At 49.3% G+C, this 25,913-nt stretch overlaps 1 long non-coding RNA gene across 2 annotated transcripts in view; it reads left to right on the top strand.

Annotated features, from left to right (window-relative positions):
• Nucleotides 1-25,913, top strand: part of LOC137841818 (uncharacterized) — a 69,998-nt gene that overhangs the window by 23,723 nt on the left and 20,362 nt on the right. The window contains exons 3-4 of one of the 2 annotated variants that reach the window (XR_011088770.1): nucleotides 6,524-6,619; nucleotides 7,157-7,217. The exons of the other annotated variant lie outside the window; for it this stretch is intronic. This is a non-coding gene — a long non-coding RNA (uncharacterized lncRNA). The remainder of the gene's footprint in view (nucleotides 1-6,523; nucleotides 6,620-7,156; nucleotides 7,218-25,913) is intronic. 2 annotated transcript variants of the gene reach the window in all.

The following is a 25,913-nucleotide window of genomic DNA, read 5'->3' as shown; positions in this document are numbered from 1 at the left end:
AGCAATCTCTGGATGTATCGGAGCTGCTCCTGTTGAAGTACAGCAGAAGGCAGTAGCTCTCCCCTCTGCTTTTAGCTCTGTGGTTCAGCTCTCACCTCCAGCCTGGGTTTTGCTTGTGTCAGGGCAGGTTTGCACCACCGTGTGCGGGGCTTTTGGGTTCTGTGCTTGGCTTCGCAACAGCCTCTGGTGCTGCCTGAGGCTGAAAGGAGACAAAGACAATAAGCTGTGCTGGGCCATACATGTGCTTTTTTTTTTTTTTTTTTTTTTTTTTTTTCTTTGAGAGCTGCCTGGAACTGGAAGAGTCATATATCAAATAGGGTCAGTGCTTCTGGTCCCATGGCTGGGATCAAGAATCCTGTGGTTAAGGGATCCTCTGTAAGGCTTCCAGCCCAGAGCAGCCTTGTGCAAATGGATGCTCGCGGTCTGCTCTCAGCCTCCCCATAGATTCGCCCTGGCCTTTCTGCCACCTTTCTGCCACGTTGGAGCATTTCCTTTTATACCCAGCATCTGTGAAGTTCAGAGAGGCTTCCTTTATCCATTTCTCCACCCAAGGGGACTCAGCCCATCTCTTCCACAGCCAGGGCAAGCCCCGAGTGCTGCAATATTTAAGTGACTGCATTGGATCCAAGTTGTTCAGAGAACTTGGAAAGTCTTATCAGCATTTTCTTAAATTTAACTTTGTACTGAAGCAAGAGGTATGTATCCAGGGATGTAGGCAGGTGTCCTTGCAGTAATTTACACCAAAAATGTGAAGTGCTCTGCAAGTGCTAAGTAGATGTTCTTGTCTCCTGCTTAGACTTGCTATAGCAGTGCAAAGCTTTACAGTCTAAAAACAAAGAAAAGCTTACTTGGGATCTTAGAAATGTTTCTCTCCTGAAGGCAGATGGGTGTGAAGTATGAAGTCTTCATGGGAACAAAGGACAGAGTGGCAGAGTGAAAGGTTTCCATGTAGGCAGGTGTGAAGAGAGAAAATCCTATGGATGCTTCCCAAAAATCTAATATAGAATTGGGGAAGTCTTTGCTTTGCCAGTGAATGGATCCCACGAAGGCAATGATTAGGATTTTATGTGCAGGAAATATTATGAGCTACCATTCCTGGGTTGTTTTCTGACAGCAGAAACAATTAAAAACTGCAGCACACTGCATGCTTTCCATTTCCAGCTGTCTCGCTGCACTAACTGCTCCCTTCATGCCCTGCTAAATTCCTGCCTTAGCTTCGAGCGAATTTGCCAGTGTGTCCAAGGAGACAAAAGAGCAAGCAGGGTGGTGAGAATCATTGTTCGAGGCTCAACCCAAAATTGCTTTTACCAAAGCCAAATGTCAGGATAAAGGCGATGGCTTGCAGGGAAGCCTCCCCCTTCCCCTAGAACCAGGCAAGCAAATAAAATAGTAAGCACACAGCTCCCTGTATGTGTGAGTGCAGTTAAACTACAGCACATTGTAGGGAAGCCTCATGCTGCAGCTTGGGGCGATCTGGCCTGTGCTGCACCGATCAGTGCCCGTTTGCCCCCAACGTGGTGATGTGAGGCTCCTGCTCAGGCCTCCTGTAAGGAATTAGAGTGGCTTTGTGCAGAGTTATTACCTGGGTTTATCCCCAGTTTCCAGTCAAAATGGTGAGGTGTTAACACAGGAGCAGTGTGTGGTTCCTGTGGTGTTCTTCAGCTGTCGTGTAAGTAACGTGTGCTGCTGGGATCCGAGCATTTCTCCTGGCTGATTCTCCTGGATAACAGCTGGGATGGGCTTTGCTCAGCGCTGGAATCGTGTCCTGGGCCTGATCTGTGCTGGGGACTTGTGGTGGTGGTTGTTTTATGGGAATGGCAGGGAGTTGTAATCCTCTCCAGTCTGGGGCTGAATTACTTTTGTTTGTTGTGTTTCTGGGCTTTCCCATCTTCAAGACAGACACTTAGCTGCGGTCAGTGTTAGGGCTTTTATTACAGGTGGCAAAACAGCTCCGGTGCATCGCTGCTGCAGGAGCCTGGGCCATGGCAGAGGAGCCCGGCCACTGCACCAGTTGGTTGGGGATGCTGGTTCAGCAAAGGTGAAACCCAACAACTTTTTTTTTTCTCCTCTGTACATGGCCTGTGCACCTCCAGCTGACTGGGCCTGTCCATGGGAGGTAGGAGCAGCTGGGCTGGAGACAGCTGAGCAAGGGAGGGAGCAGGGAGGCTGTGTCTGCTTGCCTGGACAGCTCGTGTCACTCTGCCACCTCGTGTCTGTCACCTTGGGTTAGTGAAAAGGAGAATTAAGATTCTTTGGAATCGACAGAATTTACACTAAAAGAGTGGGTTCTGCTGCTTGTCTTTTAGATGTCAAATGTTCTTTGTGTTTGCTTCGAAACCAAGAGAACAAAACTTTAATTCTTAAAGTGAATATGAGTGAGTTCTCACAGCCTGTTCCAGCCCTCCCAGATACTGTGAGTTTTTGGGTTTGGGCAGATACTTTGCCATCAGTACCTCACAGCATTCCTGTACTGGAAGCCCTCTGTGCTTTGGCAGTGTTGGATTTCTGGGTACCCAGGTGTTTGTGCCTGGTGGTGGCTGAATTGGGAAGGCCGTGGGTTAACCCTACAGGTACACAGAGAGATCGCCTCCCTGCATGGCGAGGGACAGGCAGGTAACAGCAGGACCAGACAAATGATGCAACTGCAGAGGCTCGCTACCAAAACCTGCATGAAGGGCCACATTTGTCATTAACAGTTTCTAATCTGTCTTCTCTTTCTCTGCTTGTTAATTTAGAAATACCAAACCGAAAGCCCCTTTATAGCTCTAGGGCAGGTGGCTAGCTTAAATCCACCTCATTACTTTTAATGAATAAGATTTTTTTTCACTTTTCTGGACAGGTGGCTAGTACGAGAGTCTATAGTTGTATTTTGAGGCCAGGAATGTGCTCTGGCTGAGTGTCAAACCAGCAACCCTTTGTGCCAAAGGGCTCTAAATTCACCGATGTGACATTGCAATAGATGAAGAAAACAAAACCACAGATGGTGACAAACTGGGTGCTGTGTAATGGGCAGTGACAGTGTTTGCAGCATGTAGCATGAGCTGTCCCTTCTATGTTATCTAGCATGTTAAAGGGGAGGTGAGAAATTAAATGCAGGGGGTGCTTGTGAAGTGTTAGGATTTCTTCAGCAGGATATTTCAGTTTGTTGTTCCAGTTAATGTGATTAAAAATGATGGCCTGATGCTAAACTGTCCCAGACAGATGCTATGTAGAGCAGTCTGTGTACACAACAAATGAAGGAATTTAAGAACCCATATGATGCTCTCTTGCTTCCTCACCGAGTAGCAAAGTTTCAGAATCTTTGAGAGATGCTGGAAGACCCCTTATTTACCAGAATTGCAGGTAGTAAGAGAAGTCTCCTTGCTATGAAAACCTACTTGTATGAGCCCATGAGACTGACCTGACTTGCTTAGTGTGAGCCTGAATTCAGCCTTTTACAATGTTCAAAAAATGTTGTTAGCTCTCCTCTTTCATTGCCTTTGGCCTTCCTGGGTTTGACCATACTGGAAATTGCAACGCCAAATAGCAGCAATAAAACTAAGCCCTCTTGTGATACTTCCAAGCAGAACAGGAACTTCCAGAAATCTCCCGAGAAGGGTTTAACTCCTGAGGTCTGTAGCCCTGTTCAGCCTGAATTGAGGAGCTTGGAGAAAGTTCAGAGAAACACCCAAGCTTTTGAGCACTTCATCATACTGAGCCCTTGTAGGCTGTGCCATTACCCATGTCTGGTTACACAGTGTTCCTCATCAGAGGCTCAGTGTGTCTCCGTCCCAAATGAGCACTGTTCAGCCCTCCTTCTCTGTCCCATGTTCTTCTCCAAGCCGTTTCCTTTTAATTGTCTCTGAAGAAAAGTTACTTGCAGACATAATTTTCTCCTGGAATGATATTACAGCTTCTAAACCAAGCCTGGGTCAGCAGTATCACATGGATAAGAGACTCTTTCCCTCTCATGTGATACCGTTTTAGTAGAAGATTAAGCTTTTAACCCTGAAATAAAAGCAGCTTTCCCTCTTCTCCCTCCCTCTCTTGTTATCGCTCCTGCTCTTTTTTTCCTCCCTCCCATCATCTCGATACGACATCAATTCTGGCTGCTGGTCTAGTGAGCAATCCATCCTGAGACTTGATCCGGGGACTTAATTAAGTGTGAAATTGAAGGGAGAATCGGATGGGGTCCTGCGAGGCAGAAATTTTATAAGTCGCTGGAAAGCAAAGTGCAGATGGATATTATCCAAGATGCCGGCAAGTTATTGACTGTTATTGCTCAACACCACGATGATGAAAGATAGTTAGGTACCTAGAGAATGCTGTCAGGGACTAGATATTTTCCAGTGGGCTCCTGCATTTAAGTGAATACCACTGCTGGCTTTATGCCTGGGTGGACACAGCCACCTACCTGTGGCCTCAGATTTCTGGCTCCTCTTGCTTCACAAGGCAAGAATCAGCCCCAGAAATGAATGCTGTGGTTTGAGCTAATGCTCAAAGTTGCACAAAGACAGTGCTTTGTGGTAGGGGGGACTGGCTGCTCCCTCCCTCTCTGTCCCCAGAAGGATGTGAGCTCAGAGCATCGTGTCCTGGGGTGCTGCGGTGCTGAGGAGGGTTCCTCCCTGTGCCTTTGCCCTCCTGGGCTGGCCCTTGCTCCATGTTTGCACCAGGACATCGGGATGCTCAGCAGGGCTGTAGTGCCTTGCTCCTGTGGTGTTGGAGCCCTGCAGCTCTCTGGCTTTGGGGCTTTCTCAGGGGAGACTTATTGAAAGAAATTTTGTTGTAGGTGGGTTTTGGCCTCTCTTGGCTTCTGGACCCAGGCACTTGTGTTTCTGTTTGGAAAGTTTGATGCTTGAGGGTTTTATTGTTGCACGAGCTGTTACTGGGGGCCTTTGAGGACTGGGAAAATGAGCAGGGGCTGAGCATCAGCTGCCATATTCAGGAGGTGATGAACACCACAGGCAGTAACAGTGCTCCTCTACCCTAATCTTTCAGAGAGCTGTGCCAGTGATCTCCAGCCCCCTTCACGCTGCTGGCAGGGTTGCAGAGGACAGGGGTTTGGTATTGAATAGTGGCCAGAGTTCATACCTGAGCGAGGTCCTCAGTGGGGTCTGGAGAGCCAAGTGACATTTGCACTCCAGCAGCAGATCCCCAGCGCTTGCAGGGAAGCACGGTCAGTCTGTTTTCCCTGTGTGCTTGGTCTGGAGGAGCCCAGAGCTCAAGGAAAGCTGTCAGTCTTTCTGTGGAAGAGAGTTACAGCCCTGCCCTGGGGTGTTTTCTGCTCTGCCTGCAGGGCTTGGCTTCAGGTCATGTGTGGTGAGATGCTCCTGCAAAAACTGGCTCTGGGGATGCTGCTCAGTGCTCTGGAGATGCTGAAGTGTTTTTAAGGTGAAAATCTCCTAGGAGAGGCCATCCTGTAGATGCAGATTGAGTTCATGAGAGCAGGTCAGAGCCTCGCAGCCATGCCTTGGGCATAATTTCCTTTTTGTTGATTGAAAATTGGCTAAAGAGTAATAACGGCAGTCAGTGAAATCACTGGTGCTCTGGTATTTTACATCACTCGAGGATCTAGCCTCAAGCACTGATGATAATTGCCTTCTGAGATGACACAGCAGTAAATATTAAGCCTCAATTTAACGTTGTATTTATGTACAATAGAAGCTAACAAAGCTTCCCTTCAATAAATCGCTTTTCTTATAAGCTCTCTAGAAACGCTGCGGTCTATCTACCCTCCTCAGCAAAGATTTAGTAACAGATGCTATAGCCATGTCTAATGTTAGCAAGATTTCATTAGCTATATATAGCATGCTCCTCTCGTCTCGGTGCACCATGATACTTGCTCAGAGATCACTGTTTGAAATTCAAAAGGAGAGCGTTCTGCGATGCGTTTATTTGTAGTTAACTTACTCACTTCACTCTGAAATAGTCGATGTGGTTTCCTCACCCTTAGCGTGAATTAGGGAGGTATTGTTGTATTAATCTCCTCTGGGCTCGATTCCAGCTTTCTTATTTGCACCAGCGAGGATCTGACTCCAAATGTGGCTTCCACAGGACCATTTGTGGATTAAGATACTGTTCCGCATAAGCGTGCTGTAATCCAGCTTTAATTGTGTTTTTATAGCGACCGTAACAAAAGCCTTAGTGGTAATGGGTAGCTACAGACCTTTGAATTTGACCTGAATAGCAGGAAAAGCCTTACAATGAATCTTGGGGAAAAGATCATTAATGACACAGGGTAGAGAAAGCAGGATGGGATACAACTTCAATTTAGGTGTATTGGATTGGTTAAACATTATTACTTTGTAAGCTATCTGCCTTTTTTGTTTGGAGATGGGGAAGTAGCATTAGTGCACCCCAGGCAATCGTTAGCTTAGCTGTAGAAGGTAGGCATTAAGGGAAGGTTTTTGTGTTGGTCTCAAAGAAACTGCTTAAAGGGCACGTGACAGATCTTGATAGAGGAGCTGTCAGGACCAAAGATGTTGTGAGGTGGTGTCCTATGGAGTGGTCTTATGGCTACTTTTATTAAATATTGCCTTTTCAGAGTACGCACGTGCTGCTGGTGCACTGCTGGGAGGCGTCAATAGGAGGAGAACTGGAGAAGCTGTACGGTAGGAGTGATTTGACATTTAAGTGCAAGGTGATGAATTTATGGGTTACAATGAGGAAATTTTAATATAAATTGGAGGCTCACTCGCTGCCAGGTAAGTAAGTGAACAAACTGTGCATGTGAATCATCCAGGTGCCCTCAAGACATGAACATAACAGGAGATGTACCGTGCAGGCTGTCACCAGCAGGGGTAGGGAAGCACTGGTGTCACCGTACACGGTGGCCACACAATTGGGGAATCCCACATGCAGTTCTGCTTGCAGACTTTCCAAAAAGAAAAGCTCCCAGTGGAGCAGCTGCAGGGATGCTGGGTGAGGTTAGGAGCAGGGTTATTGTGTGTGCATGGCAGGGAGCTGCTTTCTTTCATGCCCCAGGATTTTGACCCCAAGTTTGTGTCATGCCTGGGCTAGTCTGCACTGTAAATATTCAACTGTCTGCCCTGCTGTTTTGGATAAGGGCTGTGTGTTGTGAGTTATGTTTGTATTTGAGCCTAAAAGGGGAAATATTACAGCTTGATAAGAGGTAGAGGAGCGGATATGTTTTAAATTTGATAACTATCCCCAACAGGCTTCCTTGTAGCTTCCAGTGAAGCATCTGGATGTGGTTACGATGGGAGCAACTGGACAAGGTGTGCTGCTGATTTATCCGGTTGCCTTTTCGTTTTGTTTGGTGGGGCAACCTGCAGGTGAGGGAGGGAATGGGGTTACACAGCCCCACAGGAGTGGGGAGAAGAGTCAAAGCAGACCTCAGGGCCATCAAATCAGCATCAACCTTCTGAAGAGGAGCACAAAATGTAGATGAGGTGCTGTGCTGAGGTAAGATCCCTATCCCCTGCCTGCTGAGGAGCAGGGTGGGCAGTGACACCGGAGGCATTTACAAAGCAAGCAGAGCTGGAGGTGGGCCAGCAAGGACCTGCCCTGGCACAGAGGATCCAGTCAAGTCAGCTTCTTTGAGCTTTGTGGTTTTGCTATTAAGTTTGCAGGAGGAAGGACCAAACACCTGGTGTCTTTTCCACATCAGTTTTCTACATCTTTGTACCCAGATAACAAATCCCTCAAACTTGGAGGCGTGACAGTATCACACCTCATCCTCAGTTCCTCGAGCTTGGACCAGTTCTGTGTGAGCACACAGTCCTCGCTGGGCCAAAACAAGAAGTGCAGAGGGAAACCAGAGGCTGAGCTTAATCTGAAAGACAGCCAGTGCCAGGAGTTTCACGCTCGTTCACAGAGCTCCCAGGCTGCTGCAGGGGCTGCCTGCTCTGAGGCTTCAGGATCTGTGTGCTCACTGGCACGGCTGGTGGCGAGGAGATGGGATGGAGCTCTCCTGCAGGGCTTATCCTCCTGGGCTCGAGATGAGTCTGTGTTTGTGGTGCAGGGCTATGCCTGCATGGGAAATGCCCTACAGGAGCAGTTGTTCACTTGTACAGCCCTTGGAAGTCACCAGAGTAGCCCCAGATGTGTGTTGGGTGTTTCTTCCTCAGAAGGGCTCTCCTCAGCTCGCTTTGTGTGTGTGTCAGTGGCTGCAGCGAGGAGTGAGGCAGCTGGGGTTTATACCTGTGTCTGTGGAGTGGTGTACATCACCGCTGAGCCTCTGCTCCGTGTAGTCTGTTCTCCTGCCAGTTGGGAGGGGAAAATCCAGGGAAAGGTGATGGCAACCAGCGAGAACTTGGAGTATGAAAGGGAGGAACTCTCCCTGGGTGAGTAGTGTCTGCTTCTCCCTGATGCGTTGGTCAGAGGTTCTCAGCACGCCATCCAAACTATTTCTTGTAAAACTAAGTGGGTTTTGATCAAAAACATTTAGCATGTATCAACATCAGGGATTTTTTTTTAATTGCCAATCCAAGAAGAGAGGTAAGTCCCGCCAAGGTGTGAGATTGGTGACTGTAGCCAAGGCAGCGAAAGCTTTGCTGTTCAAAGAGCCAAGTTAAACAAGACACAATTAGGACTAACGTGCCCCCCACAGCTCCCAGAGGCGGCTTTATGGATCCTGAGGGGGCCACAACTGGATCTTGCTGTGTCTTGTTTGCCTTGGCTACGTAACACAGCAAACCCATGTGCCTCTTGCTTGGCGTCCTAGGCACAAATCACACCTGCAGGAGGCTCATGCACCAAGTCTTTCTTTTTTCCTTTCTGCTCCTCTAAGTTGTTTAGCTCTGATAAAATGCAACATAAATCTGATGGCATTGTGCTGGCTTTTCCGAGGAAGATGGCTGTGTGACTGATAATGACATGGGCTCCAACTTCTTACAAGCAGCTTGTAGGATTTGCCCATGTTTTGTGTATCGTCTGTGGCTGGCAGTTCCCTTTGCTCTGGTTAGAAATTGAGAAGTGTGCAGATTGCATAGGCGGCTGAAAAGGATCCTGAAATGCTTCTTTCAAATACTTGACCATGGCAAATACTGGAAATGGAGCAGTAGGTTACAGCTGCATTTCCATATCAGAGGATCAGTCAAACCGTTTGGTGCTGCAGATCCCGCTCCCCTGAGCTCAGGGGCATTTTTTGGTCCGTTACAGTCTTCCCTGGGAAGTCACGGTTCCAGCTCTGTTGCTCATGTGTTTAAACTTTAAAAACCCTCTGTCTCGAGCAGGATGCTGTCCGAGGAACGTGCTCCTGTAAATGCTGGTTTTCCAAGGCTTCTTGGGACACATGTCATGCACAGACTCATTTATGGGTTTTGGCTGCAGAAGATTGTTTCCTATCGGAAACCCCTTTCTTTCTGCATGACCACACCATGCACAGAGATGTTCTCCAGCCGCTACAGGAAGAGGATGGAGAAGGAGGTAGGCAGGAAGAAGATGAGCTCAGGCATTACTGTATTTGTCCAGCTGATGTGGCTGGAGAATGCAACCAAGTTTTCATCTATGTGAACCCTCCTGCAGAGATGCTGCTTGCCTTGCTTCAGTCTTGAGGCCATATGGTTGCAACCTCACTACATTAAGAAAAAATGATAGTCCCCCAAGGGAGTGATGTGTGACTACAGAGGTCACTGCATCAAGCAGTCGTGGTTGCTTTAGTCCTGGAAAGAGCTCGGAGGGGCCAAGGAGCCTCTGGTCTCAGTACTTGGTAAGCTGAGCCTGCAGGCAGCCTTCAGTGGGCCTGAGACAATCCTAAGTTTAGGAAGTTTGTGTAAGCCCTGTGTTAGCTCACTTTTCTCCAGCTTCTTGTTTGGCATCTGTACCGTGTTGGCTCGGGGACAGCTCTGAGGGTGTTCATGTCCTGGGGACCCGGAGGTAGTGGCGGGGCAGTGGCCGGGTGTTTGCGTGGCTGAGTGGGACACCGGAGCGCTGACCGATGCGATTTCAAGGAGGTGCCTCCCTGCAGCCAGCTCTTCACGAGGCCATTATATCACCCAGAAATCAAAAAACCAGCAGCAAGAGGCATTTAATGGCTGGGTGAGGGTGAGCGGGAGGGAGGGGCACTGCTCCGCTTTCCCACCGTTTTGATGTGTGCTGCTGGGACGTGCCCTGGGTGCCTGCTTGTTTCAAAGGCACAGACAGGGCCTGTTGGAGGAGATCTGAGCCCAGTTACAGCCCCTCTGGGGGCAGTTGTGTATTTTTTACACTTCCACGCTGAGCGAGGTTTCCCATAGACTGAGATGCAGGGATGATGGCAAAGGCACAGATCGTTTCTTGGTGTCCCTTTGCTCCATCACTGGCTCGTCCAAGGCCAAGCAGGGCTTCTCCTGCTGCAGGGCTGCGTGGTGAGCGCTGCCCTTACCCCCCAGGGAGGTGAGGGGATGGGGGCAGCACAGGTTCAGCCCCCTCCTGCAGTGAATGAACCCATTACGTTTTCACGGCCTTCAATAAAAAACCGAAGTTGTGAATCTTAATTAAAAGCACAATTGTCTGCATTTATGGCGACATTGTTTTGGGCTGTTTCTTTAGCTGTTAACAGGTTGTAAAACACTTAAAAGTCTGGATTTTTGGGGGGGATTACTGGTTAGGCTGTTCGAAAAGGAAAAGCTTTTTTACATGAAAACTGAAGGAAGATTTAGTGGTTGCAATTGCAGGGACTTGAACAGGCTGAAGTGAGGAACACAACAGCAGTGAATGGAGTTTGCACGCAGCAGCTTTGACCATGGATGAGGCTGATGGCACCCCGTGTCCTGCGCTAACCCCAGGCTGTGACTTCTCTCTGCTCCTTGTGCAGACCCCTGCCAGTGCTCCCAGCATCTTCCTGCTCCGTGTGCGTGGCTCTGGGTCCTCACTGACAGCACGGGTCAGGTAACTGCTGCTGGTCCAGCCCTGGGCATGCCCTGGGAGGAGATGCCACTCGCAACCTGAAAAGCAGGTGGCTTCAATATTTGGGGTTATGGAAACAGGACTTGGAAGTGCACATATAGTCAAAGCAGTGTGTAGGGGGTGGCTTGGTTTTAATTTTCCCCCATAGTGGTTTTCCCATGTCAAGTTGCTTCCTTACCTGAGGGGGAAGTGGTCATTGTGCCAGGAGTTCTTTGCAGTGCCCTGAAGTCTGCAAAGGCAGCAGCTTGCAGAGCCTCAGACCTATGAAGTCTTCATGTGCATCACTCCTCTGTTGTAACATATCTGTAGGGATGAAATCCCTGCTGGATTCCTTTTCTCAGAGGAAGAGGCAGAGATCTCATGTCAGCCAGGGGCTTTGTGAGGGAGCATTTTTGCAAGGAACATAGAAGTTGTTAGGTGGTTGTGTGTGTGAAATTCAGAGAAGATGACGAGCTTTCTCTTTTTTTAAATTATATACAAAGTTTTTACATTGTTTAAAAAAAAATCCCTCTCTTCTACCTATATTGAACTGTACATTTGTGCTGCTTTTGATTCCCTATTGGAAACATGAAGTTTGTTCATGGAAATGGATATGAGAAGAGCAGTCCTGTTCATTGAAAGCTGTCCTATCTGTTGCAAAAATATTTTGATAAGCTTTCCCCCCACCCTCCCATCACAGTATCATTAACCACGATGAACAAAACCCTGTTGTTGTGTGCAGGTTTCCTGTGGAATGACCTTGCTCAAGTCTGCAGCCTCAACGTGTTGCAATGGAGCAGCGCAACGATATGATCTTATAACAACTGAATGTTCACTCGGGGTGAAATTTCATGGCAGGTGATATTTCCCCCACAACAATACCATCTGCAATTATTTCCCTACATCCAGTGTCACTGAGAGGTCTGTCCCAGTGAAAGGCTCTCAATGGTCTGTTTTCACTTTCAACACTCAAACTTTCACTCGGAGGTGAAAGTTCGCTTGAACCACGTCTTGGTGAAATACCATAATATCCAATTCCACAGCAGGTTCAGAGAGTGTTTCATAACATTTTTGAACCAGATGTCAAGCTGATCTAAGAGGAAAAATGGGGGCATCTTTAATGTGTCACCGTGCTTTATCTTAGAACAAATAAACCTTCTAATTCGGCGAGGGGAGGTCGTGGTGAGGAAAGGAACTCAACCCCTTGTTTTAGCGTGCCAATGACATCAGTCTGCCAGGGAAGTCAAAACATCTGGAGCCCAATCCTGTAGTTGTTACTTGGGCAGCAGTCCCAGTGATGCTGGGGTGTTCTTGCCTGAATACCGAAGTCTGAATTGCTCCAGGATTGGGGCTCTATTTGGAGAAGGATCCTATCTCTGCAGGATCAACATTTAAAACTTAAAAGGATATTTTGCTTTTGCTTGTAAGGTGCATGTCTAGGTATTGGGGCGATGGCCTGGGGGAGTGACAGCTATGGTCCACTAGCAGCCTCTCGGCTCTGGTCTCGAGGTCTGTGGTGCTCCTGTGGGGCCAGAGTACCCAGCTCCTCGTGCAGGAGCTCCAGGTCTGTGGGCTCGTCATCTGACGGCTGCCTTGGGGCTCTCTGGGGACAGAGCCGCTACGCTTTCTGCTTTCATCTTCTGCTGTTCTTTTTGTTCGTCCCCAAAGGAAACAGAGGTGATGTCGTCGCGTGTCTGCAGGTCTGCTGCTATCTACTCACAGCTCTTTAAAACAGCCCTTGAGCTGCAGACCGATTGCAGCAAGACTCGACAAGGAAAGAGATCCCAAAGCTGCTCACCTCGTGGCACTTTGACCAAAGCAGGTGACGGGGCAGTAGAAAGACACGGCTGCAAGAAGATGTGATGTGTGTTCAGGCTTCAGTAGGCATCAGAGAACATACAGGGGAGAGCAGGTCTGTGGGCAGGTAGCACTAACTGGGTATGAAGCAGTGCTCGGAGAGCTGGGGCAGCTGTTCAGGCAGGCTTGGCAGCAGGGAGTGCAGCGTCGTGCCTTAGGGCATCTCTGCTCAGGTTTGCGGGTCTGACATCTCTGCTCTCCATGCCATTTGCTGCTTGAACATCTCCGGGGCCCAGCCATGCATGCTGCCAACCCTACTGTCCTCTGTCCCTCCATCACAGCTCTTCAGGGCCGAGGCATCGTCACTGCTGCTTGCCCTGGCCATCCCCAGACCCCTCCAACCTCTGCAGCCTTGGTGCTCAGGGTGCTTTCCCCAACGATGGAGCTGCTCCAGCTGCGATTAAGACAACCAAACACATTGTAGGACAAATAAGGGATGCTTTGGGTGCGAGGCTGCGGTGCTCAGGTTAGCTGGAAGCCCTGGCCTGTGCCTCGGTGGAGGAGGTGGGCGCCTTTCCCTGCTGCCTGTCAGTTTAAAGCAATTTTTCCTAATCCGATTAGTGGCTAATTCAGTGCCAGTCTGCATTAAAGTGGCCTGGCTTGTGGGGGCAAAGGAGCCGGTGCTCACCCTTCAAGTGCGGGGTCTTTGTCCTCTCGAGGGGGCTGGCTCCAGGAAGCCGACAGCGGCTTTGTGCCCGCGTGTGCGGGATTATAAATAATAATAACACCGGTTCAAAGCGCTCGGGATGGAGGCGGGGGCTCTGGGTTGTGCTGCCACACGGCTTTGTCTGAGCTCTCGGCTCCTCTGACAGCATCAGATGAGCTCGGGGGGCTGCTTCCCTTCAGTGGAGCTGGGGGGGGTTAGGGCTGAGTGAATGCCTTGTTTCATTTGGATGTCCCCCTTCGGAGACCTTCTGTGTGAATAAATTTGTTGCCCTCTCTTTAACCCCTTTTTGAGACCAGCCCTTCTTTTTGAAATGTCCCCAGGGTTTGCCTGGCTTTCCAGGTTGTTTGCTTGCAGGGGGGATGCTGAGCTGACCTGATGGACCACGGGCTGTATCCGCTTACCTTCCAGCTGGGGAGCTGCCTGCGGCCCCCCGGTACCAGCAGCTGCAGATTTCAATGGTTGTGGAGCTGCCTCGTGCCCATCACGGGCACTGGGGGGCCCAGCTCAGCAGCTGGGCTTGTGCTGAGCTGTGGGATGCAGGACACCAAGCACCGTATGCACACGAAGCTCATCGCATCCCACTGTGATGTCTGGTTTAAGCAAACTGTCCCCTTAGCCCTTGTGCCCTTGGAAGGCGCCTGTTTCCCTGCTGGGGGCAGGACCCCCGGCTCTGCTCCTCACCCAGCACTTCGGGAGCTTTGTGCTCATGTTCTGTGAAGTGCCTGGCATGGGGGCAGGTCTGCCAGGATCTGGCCACCCAGAATATGCTGATGTACAGGCGTGGGGTTTGGACCTTGTGAAGTATCCCTGTCCAGCAGTTTGAGTGCGCCTGGACTTCAGGAATGGTTGTAGCAGAACAATTTCCTGCTGGGTTCTGATCTAATGGGTCGGTTTCTTTCCTTCTTGTGCTGGTGAAACCCTGGAGGTTGTTCTTGGAAGCTTGTTGTGTAATAAAGAGGTAAATGTAGGATCAGGTCTGCTATTTCGAGGTATGATAGGAATTATTTTGTCTTTTTGAGCCTTCAGATGCATTTGTACCAATGAAGTTAACATTTTTTTTCTGTAGTCCTTTAAAAAGTGGCAGATCTTTACTATATTCAGTTTCCCATTTTTCTTAATGTAACAAATGTTCATTGATTTTAGAGATGAGGTCAGGTGGGGGGGAAGAGGGAGCTCTCAGGCCGGGAAGCTTGCTTAGCACAGTAAATTTGATGACCTTTAGATGTCAGTATAATCAAGGAAGAACAGAAAACGTGGGGCAGATTTGGAAATCCTACGGGTGGAATTTGGGTAGAGCCTTTCCTTGCACTGATTTGTTGGGCAGTGGCTCCTGTTTGTCCCATGTGCTGCTGACAAAGGGTCGGTGTGTGCGAGGCTTAGCGCCACGAGGCCTCGCTCAGAGCTTCCCCGAGGCTGCTGCCGGCGGATTTTCGGCTCTGCTGTCCCGTGGAGCCGCCGAGCTCCGGGTCGGTCGCTCAAAGGGGAGGGGGTGGGAAATGACTTCACTGGCGTTTTGTTCTCTGCCAAATCCCTGTAATAATATGGGCCCATCAAAGTGGTGTTTTGCAGTAACAATCGAGGTAAATGCTTGTAGGGGAACGAATTGTGCAATTTTCTCTCTCTGCATTGCTCCACCAGTGCTGGGACTTCCCAAAGCCCTTAGACACTGAGCGAGGTTCTGTTCCTGCGGGTTATTTTCCTCGGGGGCTTGCTTTATTGCTGCTGCCACGCTGGGTGTGCTACTCTGCTGTTCCACATTCGTACTGAAGTGTTGAGTTGTGTGCTCGCCCGTCGGTGCTGGGCTACGCGCGCTGTGCTGCTTCGGCCCCGTGCCTTGGGGCACCCCGCTCCTGGTGGACAGAGCTGCCGGAGTCTGGGTGGTGGCTACATATGGGTTATTCCCGAGATGACATCTGCATATGAGGCTTTTGTATTTTCATTTACTTTTGTATTTTAAAAGCTTAATTAAAAAAAAATTAAAAATTGCAAAAAGCCAGAACTGGAGACCACTTCACCGCTCTCTCCTATCTACTCTAATGTCTGTCCTATTGTTTTTGAAACACTTCAATTGCAATCTTCCAAAGCATTATTTCAAGGAACTGACAGGACCCCATTAATTCAAACTTGGCCCCTAAATTATATTCTGTTTAAAAAAAATAAAAAAATAAAAATCCAGCACCCCCTCTACTTGTACAAAACCAAAGAACAACAGAATGTTTCCATTAAAAGGAAATCCAAATGGAAACAGCTTTTAAATCTATCAAATATGTTCCTTTTTCTTTATTTCCCTGTCAGACTTTGTATGTGCATGAAGGCCAGACAGTGAATTGACTTGAAACGTATTATTACCTAAAATGATATTGACATCAGAAATGCAAAAACACTGGTGCAATAAGGTGGCCAGAGCTGGAAAATCCAGCTCCGGGCTTGGGTCCAGCTTTTGCAAACCTGCTGCCTGTGTTTTAGGCTGGGGTTTGGGATTCAGGGCTTGCATGTGAGCCTGGCTTGGGCCATAAACAGTGAGATTTCACTGCTGAAGAGCCCCGAGCTGCCTGGTCTGTGGCTCACACGAGCTGCATCTGGCTCTTCAGGACGGTTCTGCTGCCACAGCCCCTTCCCAGCTCCTGCACCCCTGGGGTTTCTCCTCCATGGGTAGGGAGCGGGCTGCAAACACCCTAAGGGCTGGCCTCTGCGAATTCGTAGCTGCCTTTCTCATGACATCCTCCTTTTCCCTGTCATCAGGCTGGGAACGGGCCCCTTGTGTAGAAGAGCAGAGCTCAGCACCGCTTCTGCAGTCAGCGCGTGGGCACGGGGTGACCCTGCTGGGGGGGGACAACGACGGCTGTGTTTTTGGCTGTGCTGAGGGAGGTGGTCTTCCAAACCAGCAGCGGGGTCGATAACTTCAGCTCAAGGAGGGGGACGTGTCAGGCAGCAGGGTCTTCAAGCTCCCCAAGTCCCCGTTTTTGAAGGTTTTCAGACCTTGACTGAGCAGGATTGTGAGCAGCATTGTCTGCTTTTGGAAACAGCCCTGCTTGGGTTCAGGCTGGAGATCTTCGGGGGTCCCTCCTGCCTTAATTTTTTCTTTGCTTTATCTGATTGTAAGGACCGGCTTATTTTTATATCTGGATGTGCAGTGCCAAGCACTTGGCACCCGAGCCCTCGCTTGGGTGGCACAGCAGCGGTGACCGCGATGTTGGAACCCTTGTGCTGGGTATGGAGTGGGTGGGGAGGGGTGGGCCAGCCAGCATGAGCCACCTCCTCCAGCTCAAACCCAGGCTGTGACAGATTTAGCACTCATTGAGGTTCAGTACGGCCCCGGGAGGAAGCCTTGCCCGGTGTGAAGGTATCCATCGAGGGTTTGGAAGGTCAGCATTCAAGATGTTGGTTTGCGTTGAGCACACATTCTTCTTGTCTCAGTTCCCTCATCAGAGCAGTGGGGATAACGGCTCTTACCTGTCTCCCAGGGTTATTGATGGTGTTGATATATGAAAGGTTACAAGGTGCACAGAAATTTTAAGTGAGAACCACCTAATCCATGTGGATCAATGTCCCCTTGAGTTTTGCCTTTTTTTTTTTTGGAGGCTTTCTGAAATGTCTGATTTATTCTCCCTTGAACACAGTGAGCGCACTGTCTGCCAGGCAGCGCGGATGTTCTTGTTTATAACTATAATATCCCTTACTCAAATTCCTGAGAACATGTTCCAGAAACATATGCAATTTGCCAGGTGAGGGTCTATAAAGATGGGATGGGTGAAAGAATACAGATGGAAGAGCAGCGCTCCTACCTCCCTGAAGAGTCTTTGAGAAAACCTAAGTGCAAAAAAAAAGTTTGCTCTTCTCATTACTTCCTCTATAATTCCAAGTTCCAGGCCAAAAGCAAAATGAGTGACATGGCCCATTGTCATCAGAATATATCATTATGCTCTTGTGCTCTCTCTTATTGGTCCAGAAGCAGGAAATTCCAGAAATCTCCCAAGCAAGCCCTCTCCTCTGGGATTCGCAGTCAGTGCTGGCATCCCCGTCAGGTTTGGATCAGTTTTCATTTAAAAAATGATTACACTTCTAATTGTTGCTCTACCAAAGGGTCTTCCTACTGTAAATCAGTGCGCAGCTGTCCCGCAGAGCGGCCCTGCTGGGATCTGTGCAGCAGGAGTGCAGCGAGGGGAGATGGAGTCACCACACTGGGGCACGGGGCTGGGCTCGGTGGAGCCGGAGAAGTCCCAGGACGAGCTCCAGGCTGCTGCGGGGCTCGGGTGAGTTTGTTCCTTCTCCGCGTGCTTTCAGAGACATCTCAGCATGTGCTGGCAGAGCTGCTTGGCCCTGTCACCTCTGTCTCTACAGAGAAGCAGTAAGGAAAGAGTAAATCAGTCCGAGAAGCAGAAAGTTCCTATTCTGCCCAGCTGCATCTTGGGTTCTTTGCTGCCTAATGCAGGAAATGTTTCCTGGTGGGAATATTCAAAATCCTACTGGGTGCCTGTTAAAGATAGGCTGTATATAGCATAAGCCCATTCTCCTGGGGTTTCCCATGCCTATTTTCATGTCTGTGGTGCTTTTTAAGGCTCTGCCCTGCTGTTGGGTCTGGGTGGATCAGGCTGCAGGGCTCAGACATTACTGGACTGTGTGGCACAGGGCTGTGATCCTGCAGCAAGGTCCTGTGAGCTGCATAAGCTAGGTCACTGTTAGTACTCTGACTTCATGCTGAAGACCAAGGGATTCCCCAGAGTAATTCTGCTCCGTGCACTGGCATTCTCCTTTTAGTGACTGTGTGTGTTTAGTTATTACTCTTTGAAGTGTTTTCAAGTGTTAAGGGACACTACAAGTTACAGTTGTTATAGGACTGAGATTTTTGCACATTTTATATTCACAATCTTTGACAGCATTAAAATAAAAAGCACAAGTATACTTCCAGTAATAGCACTCTTTTCCAAAGGCCTCTTTGTAGAGGCAGCAAAAGACTTGGAGGAAACAACACAGCAATAATTTCCAGTGATTCCAGCGGCAATGGTACGTTTTTGTTCTGATTTACAGTAACCTCCTTCCCCTTATCAAAAGGTTTTCCCACTCTGAACATCACTGTCTGACATGGTCCTTGCACCCTGAAAATCACTTCCCCATTGAAGGAAATCTGATTGAATTAAACCACATGTGTATGAGAGCAGGGGCTGGGGGTTTAAAGACCAGTCACAGAATACCAAATGTAAGATAATGCATGCAGAGCTCTTACCAGATGGTACACGTTTCTCATAGCTTCTGGGCTGATCGATCTGTCGGTCTCTACAGGAAAGTTTTGTAGCCTCATCACCATCGTATTCAAGCCTGGCAGTCTCAAGAGGAGCTTAAAAGAGTTAATCCCTCCAAGCCAGTGGGATACAAGCTCCTTATTCTCTTAATATCCCACTTGTCCACAAACTTTGAGTTGGTGTTTGCTTTGCTGGATTCCTCCGACATTGTCTTAACAAAGTAGTTAAACCTGGCTTAAATTCATTGCCAACTGCTGGGCACGTTCCTGTCCTTGTCAGCCAACTTGAGTGCCAAGGAAGGCAACAGCGAGAGCTCCCAGAAAGCTGTGTTTAGGCAGGGGTTGATCTGCATTCATCAGGACACAGCTTTGTTGGTGTGTGCCTGCTGCTGGCGGTGCAGACAGGACCCAGGAGGCTGAATGCAAGGGCCACGGGAAGGGGCATACCCTTTTGTATGGTCCCTACTGCAGGGTGAGTCTAACTACAGTGTTAGAGTGGAATCACGTCTGGAATCTTTTCCTTCCTTGAAGGATGTATGTAGGTATTGATGAAGCTCTGTCTGTAGGGTGTTGGGTGCGTATCTAAATACAGCTGCAAATTACACAGTAATGAACAGAGGCATTCAGCTGGTCAAAAAGAGGGGTTTCAATGTCTTTGACTGTGTAGTCATTAAAAGTGAATGTCATCTCTTGCAGTGTCATTAACCTACGTGATGAAAGTGGGAATTTTTTTCTAACAGGCTTCTGGGAATGATTATTCAGTGGGGAAAAATATATAATTCCTTGGTAATCTAGAGCTGTTGGAGCTTTCAGTGAAATCTCTGAAGTATTGGCACAATGATGAATTGCCTCTTCTGGAATACAGAAATGTATGAGACACGAAATAAATCCTTCATGCATTGCAGGGCTTTGCCAAAGTGCTGCTTATCGTAAGGGTATTATGCAAATCTGGGGCCTATTTAAATCTTGCTGCTCTCATCTGGAGCAGGTGTATTAGAAGCTCACTTCTCTCTGAGAAGGTTAATTTGTCAAGTATTGACTGCTGGGTACATCTCAAATAACTCATGGCTCCCATGAGTTACGGTCCAGTTTCTGGCCGGGGTTCCTTCTAGCTCTGCTGTAGGTCCCCAGGATTGGTGTTTCAACGTCAGGTTTCAAATCATGAGCCCTTCTAGGTGGTGATGGGGGATACAGCTTCTGATACCTGAAAGCTGACAAAGATGACACTTCCCAAGGACAGAAAATCCAGTAAGAGAGCTGTTGGGGACAAACATATGAGTGCCAAGAGCTGCTGAAATCCTTGCAATGGGACGAGCCCAGAGGATGCTCTTTGGCTTGCAGCAGGGAAATACAAAAGGTGCATCCTGTGTTAAACCCCCTGGGTTAAACATCCTGCCTAGCTGCTGAGTGTTTGGGGTGATAATCTGATGTTAACAACTGTGTATGCTGCATCTTGGGCATTTTCATGGTAGTGTTGGAGTCCTTTCACCTTGGGTGTTCCATGTTGGATACCTTGGGCTGTTTGTGTTGTATTTAGGTGAGTTTCTCACTGTCGCAAGGCGGTGTTGATGACTGCATCTCCCTTCTCCAGTAATGACATCAGTTGTGCTGCCTAGGGCTGATCCTGCTAATTTTCTGTGGCCGTTCAAGCAGCCTGAGAATGTTTTCCTATTTGTATGCCTTGTTTGAAGAGTGGCTTTGTTCTTCTCATCCTCTGAAAGGACAAGAGCACTTGTGCGTGAACAGCAGGATTCTGTTTCCTCCCTTCTGCCTCCACAAAGTTTGTTATCCACAGAGGAGGTAGAAATGACATTGTGCAACTTGTGCGAGCGGTCTCACACCATGGGTAATGAAGAGCAAACACTGCAGCCGACAGTCCATGGGATGAAAATAATTCATTCCAGCTCGGGGGTGAACGGCTTTGAGTAATGAAGTCATGGGTTGGCTCACAAAACTCACGGACTGCTTCGCAGATGAAGATTGAAGCCACAGACTGCTACTTGCAGTTAATTGTTTAACAAACCTAGGGGATAAAGTGCGGAATGGTGATGGAGTTTGTGTTCTTCCATTGGTGCTCGTGAAGGAAAGGATAGTCAGTTTGATTTGATGGCTGCTCTTCAAATACCTTCTGTCAGATGTTTTCAATGGGTAGATAGGGCTGACAGCACTGTCCTTTAAAGCTGCTGCTCAGTAGAAGGTTGGTTGTGCTGAACTAAAATTTTGCTGGGACATGTTAGCTTCCTATTGCAAAAACTTATTTTTCCTTGGAAAATTGGATTTTTTTTTTTCCATACTCCTTTAACTTCCATCCACGTCCTCCCAGTGATGCCTTCTCCCCATTGTGCCTCTCGATCTTTCCCCACAGCTGGCTGTGGAGTGATGCTCCTCCTGGCTGCCCTGCTTTGGGGTGGGCACCCCCTGCCCTCTGCCAGAGACCGAATGTCCTCTGCAGGACATGGTCATGGAATCCTAAAACCATTAAGGTTGGAGAAGACCTTCAAGATCATCTGGTCCAACCATCACCCTACTACCAATGTCACTCACTAAACCATGTCCCCAGGCACCGTAGCACTCCCCAGGGCTTTGGTTCCCAGCTCTTTGGAAGGACCGAGCTCTGAGAGCTCAGCCCCTGTCCCAAGCCGTGCCTCCAGGCACCGCTGCTGCCCTTGTGCATGGATGCTCAGTGGCAGCAGTGCCAGATCCTTCCCTGGCCAGCATGCTGAAGCGCTGAGGAAGCAGTGATTATTTTCTAGTGATGCTTCATAGCGACAGGGAGCGGTGGTGGGGTGTGTGTGCTGCCATAACCCATCCTGGTGGCTGGTCCCTGGCACGCAGCGGCCGTTCCCCGGCTCTCCTTGGCTGCTGGAGGCCGCACCGCTGTGTGCTGTGATCCTGGGGGCTTTGTCCTGGCTGCTCAATGCCTCAGGCTGAGTGCTGAAATGACAAAGCGGGATTTCTGCCCGGGGAGTCGCTGGGGATCTCTGTGAGCCAGGAAAATGAGCCCCGCGTTGCCAAGATGACCCAGCGTAACCCACGGCCCGGGACGTCAGCTGCCTCGGACCCCTGGTTTGGTGCAGCGCAGCTGCGTGGCCTTGGCTCAGTTCTGCTGAGAAAATTGCCTCTGAGCTGTGAGAAAGTCCGTCAGCTCAGGGCGTGCGAGATAGGAAAAGCAAAAGCAGAGTGTAATTGTTGAGATAATGACTGGAGGGTTCAGGAGGGAAACCGCTGACATGGAAAGGTGTAAAGCTCGAAGGGAAATGCAGAAAAATGAGACAGCTCCGGACTGAGAACTAGCCAGTTCCAAGAAGGCCAGCACATCCCAACGTCACCGATGATTGCTTGGCTCGCTGGATGTGCTAGTACTAAATCTGGTAGCATCTAACTCCTATAGACAGCTCCTGGGCCTGTTCACCAATAACTCATTATTCTGTACCCATGAATTTTGTATATCCTGCTTGCAGAGCTCTGTGCACGAGGTGGAAGGCACCTGAACAGAAGTGGCTCAGGGAGGGTTACACCAGCCATATGTTAATGGAGCACTCATTAAAAAGTGTAACTTCCTTAATTTTTTTAATGGACATCAAGGATCTCCTCAGTCGCAGAGAGGGGATTTCAGATATCTTCCAGAATCTGTTCTTGCTTTCAGCCTACCATTGCCGGTCACTACAGCATGGGTACAGCTGAAGTGACTTCTTTGATGTGATACGTAGGAATATCCTTCTGTAGAACATCTGCTAGAAATTGCATCCCTTCTTGAATGAAGGCTGTGACAGTGGTTGCAGAATATAACCTGGACTAGTGGTCCATCCCATAAAAACGCTCAGGATGCTGCAGGCTTCTTGGAAATGCACTGGAGACCCCAAAGAATTGGAAGGGGAATAGTCTGTGGCTGAGGACTGCACCATGAATATCATCCCCCAACACCTTCAGTTCAACAACAGCCAAGTTTTATTGTAGAGGGTCTGAAAAATAGAAGGCAAAAAAAGATTCTGATAGGAATAACGTGCGGGATAATTCACTGGTTACAGCAGGGCACCTGATAATTAGTAATGGGTTATTAGACCCTAATGGCTGATCCCCAGCTCCACATGATGAGCTCTGGCTATGCTGCCAGCCTCCTCCTGGCCCTCCTCTGACAGGTTAAAGGATGGGCTGGAGGAAATGTGGAACTCCTGAACGTGGCAGCGTTATTTGGCGGAGGTGTTTTTGGCCCTCTGTCTGTTTTTTTTTTTTTTTTTTTTGTTCTTTTCCTCAGCGTGTGCTGGTGCCTGTGACCCGCGGCACTCCCAGCTGTTACCAACAACTGGGGGGGGCCCCGTGTCGCCAGGTCCATCCCCGCAGGCTGTGAGCACAGCTGAGTCAACAAATGAAAAGAGAAGGGAAATGGACTGGGAAGATCTTAAAAAAAAAAAAAAAAAAAGATCTGAAATGATGCAGGTGGCAAGGTGTGTTCCACCCTGGCTGTGTGCTTGGGCCCTTATGAGGCAGGGTGTAAAATCCGGCAGCCCCCGAGCGCAGCCCCGCTGGAGCAGGTGACTGGGATGAAGGGGAACAAGCCCATGTGGTTGCCATTGCTCCACTTCATCAAAAACCCTTCGTGTGAGGGGAAGTGAGCTCAGCGAGCCGGGAGGGTGTCGTGCCAGGGGCTGGGGGGACGGATGGAGGGTGAAGGAGACTTGACACGAACCAGCTGGGGCAGGGGTGTGCGTGGTCACATCGCTCTGAGGGGTGGGACGGATCCTGCCAAGGCCGGGTGCGCTCCAGATCACGCCCAGACCTCCTTGTCTCCTGGTAAGGGCTTTGCCTAAGAACTGTTGCTCCGTGTTTTCTGCCTCTCCCCATGAATCACTCCTCTGTAGCCTTGCATCGCTTTTGCAGTTAATGCGAACCAAGTGGCTCGTGTAGGAAGGGGAGAGGATTTGCCATCAGAGGGGCTGTGGGAGCTGACTCAGGTGCAAGGGAAGGCAGGGGGAGGCTTCCTGATCGTGTTGCTGGACTTCAACTGCAAAGGGCTTGAGGAACGTGGGGACACCAACTACTGTGATCCCACTGTGCCAAACTGTGCCCCTGTCCACTCGCTTCTGGGCAGATCGGACAAGTCAGATGTGTGGAGGTCTGTGTCCCGTCCCTGGGCCTTGCACCTCAGGCTTCCCGAGGTGTTAAGGCTGGGTATTAGCAGGGTTTTACTCTGATTTATTTCGGATATTCATAAGTAATATGAAATACTGTATCAATTGCTGCTGCGGCTGTAGCTTTGGGAACTCCTTGTGATTAGTGAATTCTGGAGTTCCTTTGGATCTGGATTTCTCAGCTTGTGACACCCTGGGAGGGATACTGCACCTAAAAAGTTATAGGACCAATGTATCGCTTTTCCTTTTGACTGAGGACAGTCTTCCTTGAATGACTATTTAAGCAGCTAATTTTCACCACTGTTCTTCCTCTCCTGGTTCGTCCCCTTGTGTTGTGTTTTGGGGTGCCAGGTTGGGCTGTGGTTGTACCCGTAGGGTTTTGGTGACTGCTAGAAGCGGCTCAGAGGCACTGGATTTGTGCTCCTCTGTGGGTCTGGGCTGTTAGGCTGCCTCTGACTGAAATCAGTTGGAGCCCTGAAACCAGTCACTGAGATGAAGTATTTAAGAGGCAGGATAGGCAGCACAGAGGAATAACATGTTACAAAAGCCTTGTGTGACGAGCACTGCTTGCCCCTGGCATTCTGCAGTTGAGTATTATGCTTATTGAAGTTGCATCTCTAGCCGATATTTGAAGCGAAACTTACCACAAGGCTTTACCTCCTTGGGATTTTTAAGAAAGGCTAGAAAACAGGGCCCTTTCAGATGGTTTTTAAGCTTAATGAAAAACCTCAAGGCTTTACCGATATGCTAAAAGCTAAGAGGTCAGCTTCATATTCAGAATTTATTTACCCAAGAGGTCTGGGTGATTTCATAGATCATAAAAACACAACTTCAAAAGTCATATTTTATTTCACAGCGGTGGTCTCTGCTGTAAGGTAGGGTCGGGTCAGGAATCTATTCCCGTGAGACAGCAGCCCTGGAAGATCTGCTTTCAGATCTGCGGGGGAATGCCCCGACGTGCCCCGAGTGCTCTCCGCGAGGCAGCAGAGCCAGCTCCACGGTGCCTCGTGCTCAGCTCCCCGCAGGGTCAGGGAACTCGGCCGCTGTTGCCTCCAGGAATGTGTAAATGGATCTTCCACATCTTCTGGTGTGCGTCTGGACTGCAGGTACCTGGGGCTGCCGTCAGGAGTGATGGGAGCGTGGCTCAGATGCTTGTCGGTGTCGGAAAGCTTCAGAGGGGAGAGCTCTTCAGAGAAAGGATAATAATGTTGGTAATGGTGGACAAGATGCTCACTGAAGACAAGTTCCACAATGCCATTGTCTTCCAGCCCCCAGCTGTCCCCTGTTCTAATACCAACCTCTACACGGAGAAGCTGTGGGCCGGGCCGACGTGCTTGCTGGAGCTGCTGCTGGAGGCATTTACTTGGCTGTGGATAAAGGCGAACTGCAACGATCCGAAATATTCTTACAGCAAGGGGCTGACAGACACGGCTAACGGGATGCCTGAAGTAACGTCCTGGGGGTGAGGGGATGTGAACAGTATCTGAGCTTGGCCCAGGGCTAAACTACTGAGTTTAAACTCCTGTTCTAGCAGGAAGCTGGAGCTGTGAGGTGTAGTCAGAGGGGCCTTTGGCATGCTGAAACTCGGACTGGTGCCAGGCTTTGATGCAGGAACGCCGTCTGTTCAGTGGGTGAGCAGAGGGCCTGCTGCTGCTCTTTCAGCAGGGCCTGCTGTCCAGGCTGAGGGCTGCCCTACAAACACCCTCCCTCTTGGCCGAGTTCCTTCCCACCCCCACCAGGCTGGGTCTCCCCCGAGCAGCCTGGTGGTGGGGGCCCGAAGGTGGGCTTGAAAAAGAGCGACTGCATGGGGGATGTGGGGGGCGATTAACTGAGCACTCAGCATGGCTGCTGCCCCATGGAAATAACAACTGGAATGAATCCCTACAGAACTGGTTTTGGTCTGAAAATGAGAAGAGATTGATTGTGAGGGAAAAGGTAAATGAGAAGGAAAATCGTACTATAAGGAAGGACCAGGGGTGGCTTTCGCTTGCTGCTCTACAGAGTCCTCGGGTCTCGTTTTCTTCTGTCCTGCTGAGCAGTGGCTGCTCAAAGCCAGCACTGAGAGCTGTCAGTCCAGCTCTTCTGAGGCAAACTTTCAACATCCACAACCTCCTTTAAAAGTGAGGCTTAGTATATGCAGGGTAGAGCCGTCTTCCTCGCTGCTGATGCTCTTTCCAAACTCTCGCACTGGAAGAGGGAATCAACAGTATCC

The sequence above is a fragment of the Anas acuta genome, chromosome 18 (genome assembly GCF_963932015.1).
Source record: "Anas acuta chromosome 18, bAnaAcu1.1, whole genome shotgun sequence".
Classification (NCBI taxonomy): domain Eukaryota; kingdom Metazoa; phylum Chordata; class Aves; order Anseriformes; family Anatidae; genus Anas; species Anas acuta.
The sequence above is the reverse complement of the archived record's forward strand: the minus strand, read 5'-3'. Positions and strand labels throughout refer to the sequence as shown.